The following is a 6757-nucleotide window of genomic DNA, read 5'->3' on the forward strand; positions in this document are numbered from 1 at the left end:
GGACTCTCCGTGGGACTCATGTGAGGGATTTGAGAAATACCACTTTGAGTATAATGTTCCTTACGCTTATAGTTTTCTGGGCAGTTGCTTAAAAATATAATTTCTTAGTGAAGACTAGTACTGACTATACCTGAAGCCATATTATTGCCTTTGCCCATTCAACTACATCTAAATAAATCAAACTCCTAAGAGTGGTCTATAAAACCTGTGATTTAATCACTGCTTTACTTTACAACTCTTTACTTAATTACAAATTATTTCAAACAAATGGAAGAGGTCAGATGATAATAGACACCCTACCAGATACTGATCCACCATTAATCACATTTTGTCGTATTTGCTTCAGATTCTTTTAAGGAGATAAAATCATACAGTTAAACCTAGCCCGTCCTCTCCCCTCTCCCTCCCCCGATTCCCAGGTGTAGGACCCTCATGCTGGTGTATATCCCCCCTCCTGGCTTGATGCCTTTACTATTTCAGCAGGAAATCATGGAGAGCACATAGCATGGTTTGGGCATTTAAGTCCTTATACACCTGGTACCATTCTCTACATTTCCTTCTGCACATTTGTTTATTTTAGTAAGCAATGTTTTAATCCACTCTGCCAATCTGTGTCTTAAGCAGCATATGGAGACCATTTACATTTGAGGCAATTATTGATAAGGGGTGGGGTTGCCATTTTGTTTGTGTCTCCTGATTTCTCTTTCCTTACCTTCCGGTGAATTAGATGACACTGTTTAAGATTTCATCTTGATTATTCACAGTATATTTGAGTAGATGACTTCCTCTAGTTTCCGTGGAGGTTGTTCTGGGCATTACAACCCAAAACTCATCGCGGTGAGAGTGCCCACGTCTTCCCGCCTGGGGTGGACTGTAGGCGATCTTACTTCCCCTCAAGCCCCTCACTCTCCCCATCTGTGGAATCGACTCGTCATGAGTATTTCCTCTGTGTGCCCCGAGCACACCATCACGCGCCATTACAGTTTTTGCTTTAACCATCCAAGAGGACTTTTAGAAACTGCTGAGGAGGGGTGCCTGGGTGGCTTCGTCAGTTGAGTGTCCAATTCTTGATTTCATTTCAGGTCACGATCTCACGGTTCATGAGTTTGAGCCCCACTTCGGACTCTGCACTGACAGTGCGGAGCCTGCTTGAGATTCCTCTCTCTCTCTCTCTCTCTCTCTCTCTCTCTCTCTCTGCCCCGCCCCTTCTCACACTTTCTCTCTCTCTCTCTCAAAAATGAATAAACTTATAAAAAAAATGGGGGGAAAGATTTAAATTATTAAAAAAAAAACTGCTGAGGACTGATCCAGTCCATTCTACCACCCCTATGCTTGTCCCTGTCTGTGCGCTTGGTTCCTTTCTGACATTATAAGGCCATCTTCTGTTTTCAATCTCTGCTTAGAAAACTTCCTTTAGCCATTCCTTAAGGACAGAATTGGTTTTCCTCTGCCAGCCTGTGCCTTTACTTCCCCGTCATCCTTGAACTATGTTTTCCGTGGGCAGAGAATTTATAGTGCATGGTTTTCTTTCAGTTGTTAGGAAGTTGCCAGTTCCTTCTGGCTCCTGCGGCTTGAGATGAGAAATCTGCTCCCACGGGCAGTGGTGTCCACCTATAAGTAATGTGTAATTTCTCTCTGGTCACTTGCAAGGTGTTCTTTTGTCTTGGGCTCCAAGGGTGTTGATGTTAGCTCTTTGGTGTTTTCCCAGGGGGGGCTCAGCTCTGTTCCTTTTGTTTCTATTTCTGTCTGTGTCCAGATGGGGTCAATCTTATTGAGGTTCCCTTAAGTTCTCTAATTCTACTCTCTTGTCATCTCTGCTCTGTTACTAAGCCCATCCACTAAGGGTGTTGTCTTTTTCTGGGTGGGGCGGGAGGTAATTGTATTTTTCGGTTATATATTTTCCATTTGTTTTTTTTCATTCTGATATCCCTTTGGGTCAGCATTTTGGATATTATGAGCCTGAATCTTATTTCATGCATTGTCTTGTTAGCAAGCAGTTCCCCTGTTGAGGGGTATGCAGGACAAGGGCTGAGTGGGTGGGTGTGTTCACTTTCCCACGGGGCCCCTGACACGAGGGAGGATGGAGGGAGAAAGCAGAGTGGGTGCCCCTGCCCCCACCGTTCCTTCATCTCATAGGAGCAGGTGCAGGCTCAGGCCGAGGTATCCAGCTGAACCGCTCGGACAGGGAATCCAAGTCTGACGCCCACTTTCCTGGCCACGGTGCAGCATGGAATAGAAACCTCCCACGTGGCCCTACTGAACCCACAGCAGGGGCTGGTTCTGTTCTTGGTTCACTGGAGCAGCACCAGCATCACAAGACTGTTTTCTTGTTAGGCCACCCTCTTCTAGGCCATTTGGCTAGGTGACCAGGCTTTCCCTGGTGCTGTATTTGTCCATGCCTGAGTCCAGCCTGGAGGAGGTGCCACGCCCTGTGCACAGTCTACAGGCAGTGGGCATAGAACCCAGGGGGTTGCGCCACCCTGCCATTCATTCCTCAGAGCTAGAGGTCCCAGGACAGTCCACCCCTTCATCTCGCCTTTCCGTTTTCTGTGCTTGTTTGCCGTGTGCTAGTGTAAGGGGGAACCTGGGAGCTATGGGGCTGTTCCGCCCTAAAGGAGCTGTCAACAACGTTTCCCAAGATTTGTGGGCATTATTATACATGGAGGCTTAGTTTTTTCAGTTTAAAAATCGGTGGTAGAGACTTAGTTCGTTCAGTTTAATAATCGGTGGTGGTCTGTTCTGTAGACACAGGGTTTTTTTGGTCTTTTTCCTATTCATAAATGTTTGCTCCCCCCTCCCAATTATTTCCTTTCATGAACAATGACGGAATGCACCTTCTAGTAACAGGTGTCCTAAATGCACACCAAGACCTTCTTGGGAGTGATGCAGAGGGTGGAATTAGTGATGTATAATATCCCCTTTCTCTCTGTCCCTCTCTCTACTTGATGGTTTTGTGATTGCCTCTACTAAGTCTCTACGGCCCCTAACCAGAGGAAGTTGTATATCTACGCCCTAATTCCTATTTGGCTGGGAGGGATGGGGCTTGTCAAGGACCTTATAAATCCAGCCACTGAGCCACGGGGCAGCTCAGCCCAGGTTCTGACTTGGAGGGAACGTCAAATCCTTCCAGCTCCCTGCACACACAAGAGAGCCATGACGACTTTGCCAAACTCACTAACCAGAAGGGACCACTGGTATAAAGCAGTATATACCCTTGGTATAAAGCAGTGAGCCTACAAAGCCCCCACCTGGCAGCCACACTTGCCACATTATTTCCTTTACGCCAACTGAGCTCCCAGCTGCCTTAGCTTAGAGACCAGCAAGATGGTACTTGGGTCTTTTTTTTTTTTAATTTCTTTTCAACGTTTATTTATTTTTGGGACAGAGAGAGACAGAGCATGAACGGGCGAGGGGCAGAGAGAGAGGGAGACACAGAATCAGAAACAGGCTCCAGGCTCTGAGCCATCAGCCCAGAGCCTGATGCGGGGCTCGAACCCACGGACCACGAGATCGTGACCTGGCTGAAGTCGGACGCTTAACCGACTGCGCCACCCAGGCGCCCCAGTACTTGGGTCTTAATTAAAGCTTGTATCTCTCCCGTCTGCCGGTTTCTGGCCCATGGAGACGTGGATCTCGCTTAAAACTAGCTATGTCTCTTCTATTTTCTCCATGTATGTTTTATCTACTGTTGCCGTGTTCGAAGCAGAGGGTGGGTTTGGGAGAGGAGACTCAAAGCATGACGTTAGAGAGCCCTCCTTCCCCCAAATTCCCATCCTACCTATCTCGTGTGGGAGTCTCCACTGCGCTCCCGGCACGTCTACACCTGTGCCTACTGGTCAGTTCCTGACCGTGCCATACTTTCTTCCCTTGTGCTTCTCATTGGTTCCCTCAGTCTCAACTTTGAATTCAAAGATCTTCTTTGAATACCAGTCTAAATTAGGTACCTTCCTATTACATTCAATGTAAGATCCTTGTTGTTTCTTTCATATCCCGTTATAACTTGTATGATTTTCTCTGTTCACTTGTTGCTAGTTAAATGTCTCATCCCTTAGGGTAGGAGCTTCATGATGGCAGGGGACATGGCTCTCTAGAGCAATTAGAAGCTCACGTGGGGCTGGCACACGATTTGCACTCAATACATACTTGCTGCACAAATACGGAGTGGGCTACAATGGACCGTCACAAACCCATTACAATAATTGGTCTTTAATCATCATTACTAGTAATTTTGATTCAAATGTGCTCTATATACAATGTTTTTTTTTAATTTTTTTTAACATTTATTTATTTTTGAGAGAGAGAAAGAGAGACAGAGCAGGACTGGGAAGGGGCAGAGAGGGAGACACAGAATCTAAAGCAGGCTCCAGGCTCTGAGCTGTCAGCACAGAGCCTGGCGTGGGGCTTGAACCCACAAACCGTGAGATCATGACCTGAGCCGAAGTTGGATGCTTCACCGACTGAGCCACCCAGTGCCCCTAGTTTACTTTTTTCTTTAGGACGAGCCAGGGTGGCAATAAACAAAAAATTGCTTGTTCTTTTAAAACTCAATGATGACTTTATTAGGTCATTAACAATGCCAACATAGAAGGGCAAAAATCGTGTGGTGTCGCCCTCCACCTCCCGTGCTTTAGTTTAACCCCCTATAATTTCTAGGAGCCTTATTTCCACCCGAAGGAAGCACAGGATAATTTAACAATGATTACTGATATCCTGTCCGCTTACTTGCCTTTGAAATACATGCATAATATCTTGAAAGATGAACCTCCCTTAAATATACTGCATTCGGCAAATTTTCAACTTTGTTTTGCATGTTGTCAGGGACAGTGCTGCTGGAGACAGGGGCCCACCACTGCACAGCAGAGCGGTGGCTCCCAGCCCCGTCCTGCCACCCAGAGAAAGCCCGAGTAGCTCAGAGACAGGTGCCACCAAGCCCTATTCCATCCATAATGCCTTAGATCTCCGTATCAGGAGCTGCAGCCTGACATCGCTCACAGAGACGGGCACCGAGTCGTTGGCTTCCCCGTGTCCCCCGCGGTGAGGGGCACCGTTTCACACGGTGTGGCGGGACTCACCGGCTGGGTAGTCTCCAGAAAACCCACCGCACAAATGCACAGCCAACTGACCCCTGGGTGCTTGCTTTTGAACTTTTAGAACATGAGGAAATGGTATTGAAGCTGAATCTGCAAATACAAGTGGAGAGTGAAATTGGTTCCACAGAATCCGAATAGCACACTCTTCCTTCCTGCTAAGACCTCGTGGCTATGAACCATTCCTGCCTATTGACCATGAGACAAAGTCTCAGCTCCATCACCAGCATTCAAAGAGCCAACCTGTCTCTGTCTCAAAAATAAATAAACTTAAGAAAAAAAAATTAAAAAAAAGAAAAAGGGGGGCGCCTGGGTGGCTCAGTCGGTTAAGCGTCCGACTTCAGCTCAGGTCACAATCTCACGGTCCGTGAGTTCGAGCCCCGCGTCGGGCTCTGGGCTCATGGCTCAGAGCCTGGAGCCTGCTTCCGATTCTGTGTCTCCCTCTCTCTCTGACCCTCCCCCGTTCATGCTCTGTCTCTCTCTGTCTCAAAAATAAATAAAGAAAAAAAAATTTTTTTTAAAAAAACAAAGAGCCAACCTGCTTTTTCTCCACGTAATCATTTTTCTAGGAATAAGACTGGCCTGCCCGGTTTACCAAGACAGGCTGCGAGAGGTCCCCCTACCCCGCCGCCGCCCTTTACTTAAATGATGCCCATGGCTTGTAATAACCAGAACCCCTTTCCTTATCTCTCAAAACCCTCCTCCGTCCTCAGAGTGAAGTCCGATCGCTTCTCCTCCAAGCGATCTTCCTGACCCCCACAGCCCGTGCTCATCTCCCGGACCCTCGCATGGACAGCTCGGAAGGTCTGTCCCGAAATAGGACAGTGAACACACACGCTGATATGTAACCAGAAAGTGGCACAATTAAGCAAGAAGGGCCCCCAGGCTGAGATTTCAGATTCCTGCTGTGGGAGCCATCCCATATTAGCACTGAGGTGCGGTCGTGTCCTTGCAGGGCCCGCAGAAGCGACAGTCCCCAACCCTCTTGTGATCAGTTAGATCCACAGGACTAATTCCGGCCAGGGGACTCTGAGCAGAGGTGAAAACTCCCCTCTGCGAGGAGGCAATGACCCCGTGCATATTAGCCAGGCAGCTTCCCGTCCCCCAGGAGTGAGCAACCACACGGTGAGACGACAGAGCAGCAAAGTGAAACTGGCTGAGGCCCCGAGTCACCGTGCGGCCCACAGAAGACTTGGACGGAGTGAAGGAGCTTTGTTAGGCTAAACTACTTTTGTAGCAATGATGTGTAACCACACCAGCGATGCCTCAGGTTCCAGTCCTGCATCAGCCATTGACTGGAACCTTGGACCAGCCTCTGACTGAGGAGTCCAGATCCCCACGGGAGGCCAGCTCTGTTTCCTGACGGCACAGCACTCCTGGTGCACCCACAGTGTCCTCACCCGCTCTCCCAGGAAAGAGCGTAGGGATTGTTCTCAGCTCCTCCTCATCACAAACACTGCTGCGGTGGGCACCCTTGTGAGCTTGGAAATAAGGGTCTTTACAATACGAAGGATGGGATCTCAATCTGGCGTGATCACTGCTGGAAAGTTTGCACGACATCGTGAATGCAGTTAATGCCACTGAGTTGTGCATTTTAAGATTCGAAAACGGTAAATTTTATGTCGTATGTGAGGTGACTGAGATGCTTGAAAACAATTTTTTCTCTTAAG

Source organism: Felis catus, chromosome A2 (genome assembly GCF_018350175.1).
Source record: "Felis catus isolate Fca126 chromosome A2, F.catus_Fca126_mat1.0, whole genome shotgun sequence".
NCBI classification, from domain to species: domain Eukaryota; kingdom Metazoa; phylum Chordata; class Mammalia; order Carnivora; family Felidae; genus Felis; species Felis catus.